The 15,457-nt window shown below is 35.3% G+C and overlaps 1 pseudogene; it reads right to left on the bottom strand.

The window, feature by feature from the left end:
* Nucleotides 1-68: 68 nt before the first annotated feature.
* LOC119193381 overlaps nt 69-15,457 on the bottom strand; it is a 15,972-nt pseudogene continuing 583 nt past the window's right edge.

The following is a 15,457-nucleotide window of genomic DNA, read 5'->3' as shown; positions in this document are numbered from 1 at the left end:
TAATGGAAAACTTATGGAGTACTTGTCGTACAAAAGGCATTCAGTCCAATTTTATGAAGAAAAACACATTTATAGCAGGTGAAAAGTTTATTTTATAAGTATTAAAATTATTAATAGTATGTATTATGCAAGAGCACGCTACAAAATAATGTATAATTTATTTACAACAAAATAACAATAATGTAAAACCTTAGCGAGGCATGTTTTGGTAATTTTTTTTAAATTAATAATAGAAACTTACAACTAAAGCCGAAAATGATAAAACAATTTCAAAATACAATGTGTCATAAACAATCAATCCATTACGAGACACACCAGTGGGTAGATAGTAACATATTGTTTAGCTTAAAAGCTACGTTATATTAAAATAAAAAAAATTGTACATTATCTAGGAAACATGCAAATTGCTTTTGTGGCATATTATTTTCTATTAATGCTTTTAATTTCACTATTCAATCTTTAATGCTAATCGATAAGAAAATTATAATTAGCAATTAAACTATCTAATTCATTTATGTTCAATGGCTCCTAAGTAAACTATTGTATCTGGTAAAATTGCAACATTCACATTTTGGTGTTTCGCTATCTAGGTACTGTTTTCTATCAAACCCATTTAAAAGTTAATAAACGAAAAAACACTTCATTAAATCATTTACATACTTTTTTAAAATGTTTTAGGAGTAAACAGTACCCACATATCAAAACGTTAAAAAACTTAATATTGCCATTTTTTCAGACGATAATTTACTTAGGAGCCATCCTTATGTCAGTGAGTTATAAAATGTGATCTAATTTGCTCGTACTGGACAATAGCATTACGCGAATTCGATAATATACGATTCGTACAGACCATGTTAGAAATGTACACAGCGTACGTTTCACGTGTCTAGACTCTAATTATATTGTAAGAAAAATTTTGTGACATTTTAAAAACAGTTTCTGGTGTCGAAATTACAAAAGCTAAGAGTCATAAATAAATTGTTTTAAAATAATATTAATTATATCCGGTCTCATGAAAATAAATATAATATTAGTAATTGTCACAAAATTTACAGCATTATAAATGTGTCCCACAATGTTCTTAGCTTAAAAACTTCCGGATTTCTTTATTCGTAAGGCTCTATTCCGCCTACGGGACCGCATCCGTCTATTTACAAATATTCATTATTATATTACTATTTGACCCGACAGACGTTGTCCCGTCTTAACTATGAATTTGCAGCTCACATTCTGTCAATCGTTAACAGTTATTTAAAACAATTGACAGTTATATAAAATTAATATTGTCGTTAATTTTTCTTAAATTTTCTAATTTCCCGCGCAATTTTTTTCAATTTTTTCTTTCATAAGAACCTTCTCCTGACAATAAACACAACAAAAAAAAATGTGAAATCGGTGCAGCCGTTCACGCGTGATGGCGTGACCAAGGGATATAGGGATTCATTTATATAAATTGGCATTAAAACTCTCCTTCGATTGACGGATATAACCCCGTAGGCGGAATAAGCCCCTTGAGCATACCTAAATATTTACTATTATTGGATAACTGACTTAAAATCAATTACTGTTACGGTATTTACTAATTTACTATTAATCAAAATTGTTATAAAGCCGTAGTTATAATGAATCGAGTGGGGAGAAAACCTAAACAGTATATTAGACATGTCCAATTTGTTACTAAGTATCCACAAGATTTAGTCTAAGTTGCAATAATGACAAATCATTATCAATTCGATCTAAAAGTTGATTCCCTTTGGCGCATGCGCATGACATGTCTAAATCTTTCAAATCTATATCTATATGATTATATCTATAGAATCAAACACTCGCACACTATTTACGGCTAACTATGAATTTAATTCATGCAATAACTAACCAATTGTAATACGCCAAACTTGTAGCTAAACTTTAGGTACGGTATACGTAATACATTATCTATTTCACCATGTTTTTGGTAGCCTCCTAGCTTCAAATTCACGCTATAACTATACTAATTATATAATTTATTTATAAGATATACTCACTCCTTTTATATTGATTATATATATATATATATATATTCCCGTTGATATATTCGGGGTATATGAAGCCTTCGTCTTATTGACTGTAACTTATATTATTTGAAGCAATAATTATTGCGAAAAATATAAGTACAATATGTGAATATAGTTCTCGATCGACGAGTTCAGTTCAAAACTCGTGATAGAACAATAATGCAGAAATCATTCGCCATGGTTAAGATCAGTATTTTTTCTGACAAAGCAAAACTAATTAAATTATCAGTTTAGGCTTACGTCACGCAATAAGAATATTTTGTAGGGATAGTATAAAAAACCTACAGGAAAAATAGGAAACAGTGAATTTCCTTTTTAAAATGGAGCTGTCAGTTAAAATGTCAAATTTAAAAACAACAAGTCAGTTTAAATGAATCATTAATTAAAATTATATTTGATAAAAAAATCAATGTTAATTAATAAAAATATTGAAGCCCGATTGAACTTTGTCAACGATATTGTTTTTATTTACTTCACGACCGATCTGGGTAATCAAATTTCAAATTCATGCTTCTTTATTGCATTACTAGATCCATACTTCAAACTGTATTTAGTATTTGATCCAATAAGATATAACGATCACTGCGAGAATATACAAAAAATATAGTACGTAGTTTATAAGCGTTCAATTAAACAACTTATATGTAGTATTAGTCATTGGCCGATTGGTCAATAATCGTATAACAGTGACGTAGTTTATTCTTAACTGGGTACGAAAAATCAGCTTACTTACTGCAAGATTAGGAACTGTGGAAAATATACAATTGCAAAAAGTAAAAACTGCAACTAAAAAAGAAAAAAAAAATCAATGAATTGTGTATGTGTGTGTGTGTGTGCCCACACGCAGCGCAAAAAAGTTCCAGTGACGTCAGCCATACAACTCACATGCAAATCGAGATTAGTACGTGATGCAAATAAATACTTCGATAGCTTCAGAATATCCACACGATTACTATTCACACGATATAAGGCTGATTACAAACGATAGTATTACGACGGATCTGTCAATTGTCTCCGGTTAAATAACCGGACCTTGATCCGACGGGTATCATGATTTAGGGTCTAATTTAAAGGATACCGAGTAAATACTTTATTATCCGACGTTACGTCTGCCACAACTGTGCACCTATAGCAACTATTTGGTGTAGATATCTTGGCTAAAGCAAATGCCACTATTGATTTCACTAATCTGTGTTTATAGTACACCTTGAATAAGTTTCGGTGCCGAATTAAATATTGGCTTTTATAAGTTTGCAGTTTTCACTGACGGTCAATTAGATCCGGTCGAAATAAAGTTAATTAGCCCCTAGATTTTAAAGATATTGCATGAAGCGATCAGCTCGATACTGTTTCACTAGCGAACGATTTTTCTTCTAGAGAGTACTAAGATTACAATATGAATATATGATCCCTATAGATTAAGTGAACACCACAATCAACGAAATATAAAACTATTTTTAATACCAGATTTTATAGTGCACAAAAATTAAAATTCATTTATTTTGGCCATGTTGTTTGCGACTGTACACTCGGAAATAATGACCCCGTAATTATTATAAAACCTTTAATATTTTCTCATCTGTGAATATTGTTCTAAAGAACAATAAAAAAAAAAAAAAAAAAATGTTTATATATTCATAAAGCAAAACACAAATGTTTATAGTAATGCATTGTTTCATTGTGGTGTCCAATAATAACGTACATTAATATACCATACCATATACAAAGTCCCTGTAGAATGTCTTTTACCATGATTAAGAGAGCATTATTGTGATTTTTAACGCATTATCTAGTGTACTCATGTAAGAGATAAATATGTTACCATTATACTTACTCTACGTACGTGTATAAATTACCTACGATTAGGTATAATGCATTATATTGTGCGTAATACCTTTAAAACCACGACGACACATCAATAATACACACGAAAAATAATTTAACACACATAAAATTATCGATTCAGTCCAATCACTGTGTTAAATACAATAAATTAAAATTAAATAGGCTTACATAATTGTAAAACTAAAACATGGTTCGTGTAGTTGTTGATTTTATTTACAGTCAATGTTAAAAATTAAATTCTAGTCCCATTGGACGATGCGGCAACGCGGTGCTTTGTTTTTTCTATTCTAGTCAATCGACTATTAAAACCAGTGAATTTTTAGCTCAGTAAATTCGACTCACCGTCAGCAAAAGTCAGTATCCTAACCCAAATTGCATTCTCTAAATAAAAATTTACCTACACTTATAGCGTACATCAATCTGACTCATTGCTGACAGTAAGTAATGTGCTAAGTGAATTGCCCTAATTAATATGTTTACTTGAATAGCCCTATGCTTCTTTGTTGAAATAATTATATCCGACCGCACACGGTATCGTTAAAAAATTCCACGGAATTAATGTATACGCCGGACCCGTAAAGTAACACCAATTATAAGTATACTTAGTACAGGATTTACTAATTGGTCCTCATTCCGATCCGGAGCGGACCGGCTCGTGTGCGGCCGCCCTTATCGCCTGCGATAAATAAAACATTGTCAAAGCGATAGAAAGCTACCGCGTCGCTACCAGCGCGGCGTCCGGCACTAAATAATTTATATTAAAACGTTGCAGTCAGTTCCATTAAGCACATGTCGGAGCTGTGCATAGCTTCCTTGTATTGATTTTATGCAACTACCTCCCCGAGAATATGCTGATTGGGTTCGACGTCGCGCGCTTCCTGACCAGGATTGCTTCAACTGAAAATAAAACAAGTTTTATTGTTGATATTAAAACTAAATTGGTGTCCGTCATGCTAGGGCCACATTGGCAATTGTTAACAAAAAATTACGAAAACATACTTTGAATTTTAACGCAAATTGAAATGTAAATTGCCGAATGCCAAAATTGATGCATTTTGTTTATAGTTGAATAATGAGATGAGCACAACGCCGGATGTTCGCTGTCAATATTGGCCATATTAAAGTCAGTTTGAATGGATTGCAGTTCAATTCAGTTGAACACAGTGAACGTTCGGAACGCCAAATCTAGATGGTCGGTCAGTATGGATATACGGATATGGACGGAGGACGGTCGGAGTGGTTACCGAGCGAGTCCTGCGGCGTGACGGGGCGCTTGATGGTCTGCTGCAGCACGGCGAGCCAGCCGTCGCGGTCGTCGTGCGAGGTGGCGGCGAGGCAGTACGTGCGCTCCGGCGTCACCAGCTGGAACGGGAAGCGCGCCTCCTTGCACCCGTTACCAGTGTTGGACACTTTGATGCAGTAGCCGTTTGACTCGTTGCCTGGAAATTTTCGATGTATTTGATATTAATTGTTTTATCGTGTTGTATAAGTTATTCAATAGTTTAGTTATGTTTGCCTATATTAAACTATATTTATAATCTATTTAGGTGTTGCTCTAACTAGGTGCGTCAATTTTGGAAATTAGAACCCCACTGTGCATGTTCTAGGATGAAGTAATCAGAATATTAATTCAAGACATAGTCTATTTTGTGTAAAATTACATCGAAATACGTTCTGCACTTGTAGGGTATACTTCTAACAAACATACAACTACCTTCAACTCACATATTATGTCCCAATAAAGTAAATAAGACTATTCTTCCATAAAATATCTCAGGCCAGCGAAATCGTGAGTCAAACCTAGTCATCTTTATATTTTCCAAACATCCTAACACGACTGATGTTAGGACATTTGTATCCGCCCGTATAGCGAACACAGTATACAAGGTGTAAAACCCCGCCATAGCGGCCCACGTAAATATATCGCGTTAGGAAATCAGCCTGTATATATCCAATTTAAAAAAAGCCATATATGTCGATTGCCTAAAACAAATATCTCTCATCTCACTCTGTCAACCACTTACCATCAGATGAAATGTCATTACCGAGTCCGTTAAAAAAAAACACTTACCAACAAATATCTCGCCTTTCGGATACGCGTCCAATGGCTCATCGTGGTACATTAACTTCCTATTGTCGAGAGTGAACCAGCGGCGTCGGTGAGCGTCCGAGGCCCGCGGCCCGGTCTTCCACAGCCAACCCTCGCGGGCGAAGTCCTTCGGCAGACGCAACACCAGGTCTGATTGAGGGGTTGATGGGAACGCCACTTGGAGTAGGTGTAGTTGGGCGCATCGGATTGCTGTATACCTGTTAATGACAAATACATATTGGGAAAACAACTTTATTACAATCATATGTGTGCAATCAACAGTTTACCATACGCTTATTATTTATTTAGATTATAATCTATTATGTAATTTCTGTGAATGTAGTGAGAAAGTGTTGGTAAAATACCTTAAGTTACAAAATATTGTGTAACAATTTAAGACGAGATCCCGCTACTATGATTCATGTCATTAAAATATAGTTTATTCAACTGTCTATGGATTTGTGATGATTTTTTTTCATTTTTACTATATTTTTATTACGAAACTAGCTTTTGCCCGCGGCTCCGCCCGCGTTATAAAGTTTTTCAGGCTAAAGTTTTCCGTTATAAAAGTAGTAGTTTCCCGGGAGCCTATGTTCTTCCCAGGGTCTCAAACTGTCTCCATACCAAATTTATCTTAATACGTTGGGTAGTTTTTGAGTTTAACACGTTCAGACAGACAAATGCAGCAGGGGACTTTGTTTTATAATATATTTTTTAGTACTCTTAAAGTGGAACAATCCCGTCATACATCATTGTTGCATAACTTTAACCGTTTACGCAGCGCAGGCAACGGAAGCTCTCAAAACTTATAATTTTCCCCGTTTTTGCAACATGTTTCATTACTGCTCCGCTCCTATTGGTCATAGCGTGATGATATATAGCCTATAGCACTCCAGGAACAAAGGGCTATCCAACACAAAAAAGATTTTTTCAGTTCAAACCGGTAGTTCCTGAGATTAGCCATTACTGCTCCGCTCCTATTGGGTATAGCGTGATGATATATAGCCTATAGCACTCCACGAACAAAGGGCTATCCAACGCAAAAAGAATTTTTCAGTTTGGACTGGTAGTTCCTGAGATTAGCCATTACTGCTCCGCTCCTATTGGTCATTGCGTGATGATATATAGCCTATAGCACTCTACGAACAAAGGGCTATCCAACGCAAAAAGAATTTTTCGGTTTGGACCAGTAGTTCCTGAGATTAGCGCGTTCAAACAAACAAACAAACAAACTCTTCAGCTTTATATAATAGTATAGAGTATAGATTTTATGTTATATTTGAAGTACGTACTAAATTATAAATCACATGAAGCGATGTCTTTTTCAGTGAAAATTTTCAATACCGAAAGAAAATAGGGAATAAAAGGAAAAAACGGGAATTATTGTCTTTTCTAAGTTTTATAATATCAGCACTGTATTATATACTGTCCCACTTCTGAAAACGAACCTCCTCTACTTTTCTTTTCTAAGTTTTACCAACTTGATAATTCAAAATCTAATCTTTTCCAACATAAATATAAATTAACATAAGGCCTTGTAAGAGTGAGTCAACGATATATAACAGATTCTGTTCCAACAGGCATAACAACAAAATACTTATTATAATCCGTTAAATTCATTATAAAGCTATACCAATAAATATTTTAATCATTGATTAACTTATTCGCAGTTGAGTCATTATAATACGTGAAAAAAAAGTGTCAAAACAGTGATTAGATAAAAAAGCCTCGCGCACATGCTGTCAACTTAACGCCGAGAAACATTAGTCTATGAGGAAACAGTTTTACACATAACAGATATTTCACAAATCTACTTATAGAACATTACCAATAACATACAATTTTACATTTCTATGGGACAGACATTGGACCGTTAAAACTATGAATCTCTCATAGCTGAATTTCGGCCACAGCGGCAAATCTCAACGGAGATCAACCAGACACGCAGGATTATATTATTCTAGGAATATTCCTACACTCTCATAGTCCGGTGAGACGGCAATTTGACTTGACCGGGAAGAAATTAGCCACAGGAACAACGGCTTTACATCCTTTCCGAGGCTAGGTGGTCTCACACCGCCAAGTTCCTGACTCTCAATTGCGACTGAGTAATTTTTTAAGATGTAAAAACCCAGTCACAATTATTTTTGGTTACCCCAGAATTCAAACCTAGGACCTCAGTTTAGTACCTATTCGTACCTTATACGCAATACAACTACGTTATTAAGGCAGTCAAAAATTATATGTCGTATCTAAGTGTAGACGGAATTCAGATACCCGTACTGCACAAGCAGGGTAGAAGGGGTATGTCGGAATTTTACTGACAAAAACGCCTGCGTGGTCTCCAACAACACTTTAGAGTGGCTCAGGTAATAAAAAAATCATCTTAAATTATGAGCCTGTTTTGTAATCAAACCCAGAACCATCTAAATCATAGTCATTAGACCTAAGGACTATTGCAGACGTCGCAAACCTTTTTAACATAACTTGCGAATTCGACTCGAATTTACCGGTTATTTTTAGTAGCAATATCTTATGTAACGCGATTACATGTTATGACAAATAAGAACCTGATATATCATGTTAAATAAACGACATCACGCATGATAACCGATTGGATATTACAATGTCGCGATGCTCATTACATACTCAGAGCCGAATTAAGTTTAACACGAATATATTAAAGCTATTTGCTATTTTTTCATCGATTCGGTACATTTTGTTCTCTATTTCCCATTCTTACTTAAAAGTTAACGTACATAATCGAAATCTCGTCGTTTTGTATTAAAAAACCCAACGTCTTAATTATACTTAAACTACTTTATACTTATTACAAAATAACTTACCAAATGTTACAAATATCACTTACCAATTGTTTATAACCTCTGGCTCCTCATGGTACACGTATATGTGCCTCGTCGTCCCATCCTTCATAAAGGTCAGTTGCATTGAATTCATATGCCCGATCTTAGCCGGAGCGAACACTACGTTCAACTCAGACAATTTGAGAATGCCCTTAGGCTCCTTATTTTCTCTTACGTGGTATCTGCGGAAAGGTACCAAATAAATACCACAAAAGTTGCGCTATAAATTTTACAGTGCTTCCTAAACTTGACTATGTAGCTCATAATGATTGTGAATGTTTGACCAAACATACTGGCCAACATTGGTGATTATGTCAATTTGTGGACCACTGTCCATCACTGGTGCTACTACTTAATGTGACTCTTACCTGTTTCTCTCATACTTGTATTACTGAATTTAACTAAATCAAATAGTTTCTGGCTTTCACGTGACAATTTCTACATAGGTTATTTAAATCCATGGTTTAACACAATTTAAAACATACATAAAATTAACAACAATGCAAGGCGAAGCGACACGGCCCTTCATTATGAGTTATTGTCGAACGTGAATACAAAATGAGATGTTATATGTGATGGATTGACGTATGCGACGGTCAGTGTGAACGGACGTTAAACGTTTTTTCCAGAAATCGTCGAATGTCGTCCTTACCTCAAGCGACCAAAGTTTTTGACTCGGAGACGATCGATTATACGACCGAGACAACCCGTTGTACGGCCGCAGCCGTCTGAAGCGGGGTGATACCTAAAGAACCAGTCCGGTAATGTTTAGCCGATGATAGTTTCACGATATACGTACGTACAACCTGACAAATGCCCTTTTAATTATATTCAAATTTAATGTCGGTGCCTATGAACATACTGCCGCTCTGCTGTGATCAGTGCATTATACAATACCTATTTTTTTTTATTGCTTTGAATGACGAGACGAGCTTGGCGTTCGCCTGATGATAAGCGATACGACCGCCCATAACCAGTAGAAACACTATTCAACACCTTGAATTACAAAGTATTGTTTGGTATTCCACTGCGCTCGCTGAGACATGAGCTGTTAAGTTTTATTATGTCCAGTAGTTACACTGGCTACAACGTCCTTCAAACCGGAACACAACAGTGACTACACACCGCTGCTTGGCGACAGAAATAAACATTGCATTAACTATGTAGTGTTTGTGAAATATTGCAAATAATTAAAAATGTGTACTAAAATTATTAGCATATTGCAAATGATGCAATGTATCACGAAATTATGACGATAAGTTTCGACTATATGTCTATATTGCACGTATTGTTTGTTTCAGTGTAAACAATGGTTGAATCAGTGGAAAATCCCGTTGGCATCTCTACTAGATTTATACAAAAATGCATCATCATCACAACCAATAAAATATTTATTACCAATCTATAATTAAACCGCTAGCATTGCTTTATGTTCGGTTTCCTGTTTATAGTTTCATGTCATAATAATAAAATTATTGGTTTACGACCAGTAGAACTAATAATTACGAGTTATATTATTCGCGTGTTATTTTTTTATTTTAATCATTCAATTTGTATTAGGAAATATTTTTATTACATAGAGATGTGCCTATTTTTCGTCTCTAAAATAATTTAATCATTCAAATTAATCTCATTTAATTTTAATAACAAAACTGTATTTTTTTTTTTCAAAAAAGCCCAAAATTTTATTTTGTGTATAATAAAATATGGATCAATTCAGTATGTCATTTAATTAAAAGCACCATTTGTATTGCTAAATAAGATCACTTAATATGCAAATAAGGAAAAATCATGTGCCTTTTGTGTATTATCACAACGATTCAACTTTGCATAGTTTTATAACGAGCTCGCATATGTATTTATTTAAATACATCGTTTTTTGTTATTCGCGCTAAATTATAACATAGAAATGTCGTTAAACTAATGTACATAATCAATTCATACGGTAAAAAAATTACCATAAAATCTAAACGTAGAAATTCACGCATTATGGCTATAAAAATAATCAACCGATTCGCAAATAAAGGCTGTATGGAAGATTTGTATGAGAACAGCGAGACAATCGGAAAACACGAGGCGACGTCCGACCTTCACAAAAACACATGCCTTATATTTGACGATACAATTTCGGACTAGAGCGCTAACAAAATTCCATATTAGCCTTCCAACAAAGTAAGGTGAAGGATTTTGACGACGTCGGGCACGCCTGGGGACCGTGACGCGTCCCATCATGACTTAGTAACTGTCAAACAAAACTGACATCAATCTCATCCACGTCACAACATGCAAGAATTTCACAATTCGCCATCCTGTTTGCATAAATAATTACAACGACAGTGCGAAAACATCGCAGAGCAGTAACCGAGGCAAGTTCAAGATTACGTAGTCGGTCAATATTTGCACGAGACTCTTACGTAGAAGGCAATGAGAGGTGTGGAACTTTTCGTCTCGCCTACGTCACGAATTTAGCCACCGCGGCCGCCGACGGATTTATCAGATGCTTATCGCGTTGTACTACCGTATTATACTATATTATGCCTTTTTACGACGTAAGACGAGATATATTACAATATTTTAATTGTAATTTTTTTTAGAAATAATCAAGCTTGTATCAAAAATGTTTTATTGATAATGAGCAAAACGTCTGTCACTCAGTTCGTCCGTACCTACCAATAAACCGTGTTTATTGCAGTTGCTAAGAGAAAATTATGTAAACACAATGTAACGTGTAAAGTAAACATTATCGCCTTCTTTATTGTCAACATCGTTTTATGTTAAATGTACGTGAGCAGGTGATAAGCTTATTAATTTTAGTACGATTTATTGTTAAGCGTATGAATGATGTTAACAAATCCTAAACAAAAACATTGTGAGTAAGCGGTAAAACGATGCAATGTAACATTTGTGAATACGTGTGAGACACATTAATGACGACATTTGAGCATAATTTCGAGCATTTGGCCAAACATTTGTTAGTTGTACATATAACTCACTTGAGCGTGTCCTCATTCTCGCTTAGGATAAACTTTCTGAGTTGGTAGCGGCTGTCTTCCTTGCCGCGCTTCATGAGGAACCCTTCCATGGTACCAGATAAGTAAGTCTGCCGTTCCGGATGACTGAACTCCTCTCGTTCGTATTTCGCACGAATCCATTGCTCGATCAGCACTCTGGAATAAAAGGAATATGGTCAAATGAGTCTAGTATGGGATATTTTTACTATCTGAAAACTTTAAAGCGCGAAATATAAGTATTTTTTTTTATTATACTTTTTAAATGATAATCGGACAATTCTTTAAAGCATAGAATCGAGAAAAATAATACTTATTAATTAATACTTAAGAACAACAGTAGATCTAAAATGATATGTCAAATAGGTTCCGACGTAAACAAATACGCAAATATTTTCAACTAAATTATTTACAAATTGCTTTGGATATGAATTCTTTCGAGTCATCATGTCAGTCTTTCACAATGATTCGATTGTGGTGCGCCTAAAGTGGTCGACTGAGTCATATCGATATTTAATTCAAGGCCGGGAAGCTTGGCAATTCGTTTATTTAGTCTACTCTTGTAGACGATGTACCGCTGAACCCATTCTGATTAAGTTTTTACGATGAAATGAAATTGCACGGAACTATTGCCGTAATTTTAATAAAGTTTTTAAATAAGTATATTCAAGAATTCGTAACAGTTCACAATTCACATAAATATTCTTATAATTTGTTTACGCATTGCAATTGAAATACTAAGCATCATAATATTTAATGAATTCTTGGTAAAACTTTAATTAGTTTACCATTTGACAAGTTTCAACAAAATATTTATGTAGTGACTAATGTAATTAGCAAACAAACATTATAAGTGTTGTTGCTATTTACGTTTATAAAACTCAATCTGCGTTTTGTATTTGAATTAACTTGAACATTGAACAATCTAGAAAACGTTAGCATCTTTCCAAAAGGTACCATGACGTACCAGCACATAAATATGAACGAAATGCAACTTTGTTTTCTTATGAGTAAGATTGATATGCCCTTGTTCCCAAAACTGACTGCGTTCAGGAGAGTCATTATATAATTTAAGAAATTATCATCCTGAGTATGTAACTCTTTTATCCTTTGTAATTCCAGTGTAATGATAAATAATTAAGACATTTTTTCGTGTATATATGTATACTGATAACTACTAAGAATCTACAAATCAAATTTAAACTTCAGCCTCAAAGGCACACTAGCGCGGACACCGGAAGTGACCCGCGAGCGTGGTGCGCCTCGCGAAACAATACAAAATGGAACTATGACATAGCGTGTGAAAAGTTGACTATTTAGAGAGATAGATAGATAAGTTTATTATTGGAATAATAATGCATACAGGGAACAACAAAATAAAATCTAATTTATTTACATATAAGCAATTATTGCACTTATAATGGGCCTTCCATTCAACTATGCTGCAGTAACACCTATGCCTGCAGCGCTGGTTTTCAAGGAGATGCCCATGTAACGTCGACATCCAATACGCGTACACAGTTTTACACCTAATCCCAACTGCATAATAAGTATTCTGATTTTTTTAAATCTTTATTTAAGGAGCTTGGTCGTTATTTCGCGACTATGTCGCTCCGTACGTCCACTTTTACCTGTGCCTACTAAATTTGGATGAAATCAAAATATTTTTTTAATAAAGCCTTAGCCTCTTTTGATACAGAAACCGACAAAAAGCTATTTATGCTGCCCACATTAAAGCTCAAAGTATGAGGCCCACTCCGCACACACTCCAACAAAACATGAAGTACGTCATCTCTGCTTTATTAAAGCTAATACATTTTCACGATAAATTACAAATGGTCTAGCCAATTTGCAGCATGATCTGAGGTAGTGGCACCCTCCCGGAAAACCGACAAAAAAGATTGCTACCTATTAAAAATCCCTTTATCCACTGTTTTCCTTAAAGGTCATCATACGTAACACGCGACAAGATACTCTGGGACTTCCCGTACGCGCCGATGAAGACCACCGCGGGTTTTGGTTGGAAAGCCGGTGTAGGATATACACAGGAATAGGCACTCCATCCAATGCTCTCGAATGATGATATACATCCGAGTGTCGATATTGGGGCGTGAGACCGGTGAGACTAAAACACTCAGCCCACAATGGTGGTAGCGATAAAGCGTATTTTCCCCGCGCAAAAAGTAATCACATGACAAGAATGCTAGCTGCAATGATCACTGGTCTTTTACCAGTAAGTAGATCGCGTCTCGAGGAGAAGACTGCTGAATGACCTTGGAAAGGATCACGATCCGACTGAAGAGAGAGAACCCTTAGTGCTTTGCTTGGAGCAATTTTCTATCGGTGGAGCAATAAGGAACACAACGTTCTCCCGTTGTGAAAATCGGAAATGTGGTAAGTTCAAGTGAATCTAGCATTGTAGCCTAACTTTTGCTGCCATTTCACAACCACGACCTATTTGAAACTTATAGAGTAGTTGGGAAACACAGTTGCATACGTCGGCTTAGAAAGCAAATAATGTTGAACTCATATCAAGATTGGCGGCGTAAAAAACCCGTCATGTAAAATGTTTTCGTTTTTTATCACTTAGTTATTCCATGGGACACATAGATAATGATGTGGGTCAAGTTTTGTTATGGCCTCAATATGCTATTTATTTCTTTAAAACGTGTTTCGTCAGAAGCAGGAATGTGGAACGGATTATTAACTGCAATATTGTCAGTATTTAGTGTTAATTAGAGTATTTGTGTCGTAATGTGTGAATAGTTTGAATTCTTTATTCAGTCATTCATAGTCGCCGTCTTAAGTTAGTTTTTTGCAGAATATTTTTAAATTATGACAGTGATTAAAGTAATTAAAATACATTGTGTACTCTACTCGAAGGACGATTGTACATTTAATTTTTAAGTCTGGCGTGTACGGTAGCATGAACATAATTTATAAATAGAATAAAATAAATTGTTTCAATTTAGATGTTACTTTCAAATGGTATTCGGGAAGGAACAAATCAATTCTACGGAACGCGGCCAACTATTTAATCTGTTTTATCCTGTCATAACAGAGTATATTGAACCTTATAATAAGTACAGTAAATACGAAAAATTACTAATCAGAACATGCCATCATCTGTGGCTGGTATCCATTAGGCGACAAAATCTCACCAACAAGCAAATGTTACGTACTGTGGATCGTTCCAGTTAGGTCTTCGATAGCACGGGGCACTCTCTCCTCGTATTTGTTCTTGGCGGCTGCATTCCCTACTTCCTTCATTCTTTCCACTTGAGAGTCCTCCCATCGATCGAGCTTCAGATGCTTCACCTTGCTGATATGAGCCCCCATGCCGCGGTGGATGCTCGCGCACCGCATGCATATGAAAATACCGAGATTGTACGAAGCCCAGTCCGGCTCTGAAATAAGGAAAAATGTTCTTCACTGTTTTGTTGTTACAGAGTGTAAATGATGAGTTACAAATGCTCACGTGGTAACAATAAAAGCGTAGGAAAATGATGGTCTCCAACTATTTGAGTGATCGCACGAAAACTATGGCAAAGCTAATAACAGTCAATGTTTTTTGAGCCAGTTGTATCACCCGTATTA

Source organism: Manduca sexta, unplaced genomic scaffold (genome assembly GCF_014839805.1).
Source record: "Manduca sexta isolate Smith_Timp_Sample1 unplaced genomic scaffold, JHU_Msex_v1.0 HiC_scaffold_46, whole genome shotgun sequence".
Classification (NCBI taxonomy): Eukaryota; Metazoa; Arthropoda; class Insecta; order Lepidoptera; family Sphingidae; genus Manduca; species Manduca sexta.
This window is presented reverse-complemented; position numbering and strand designations above follow the sequence as displayed.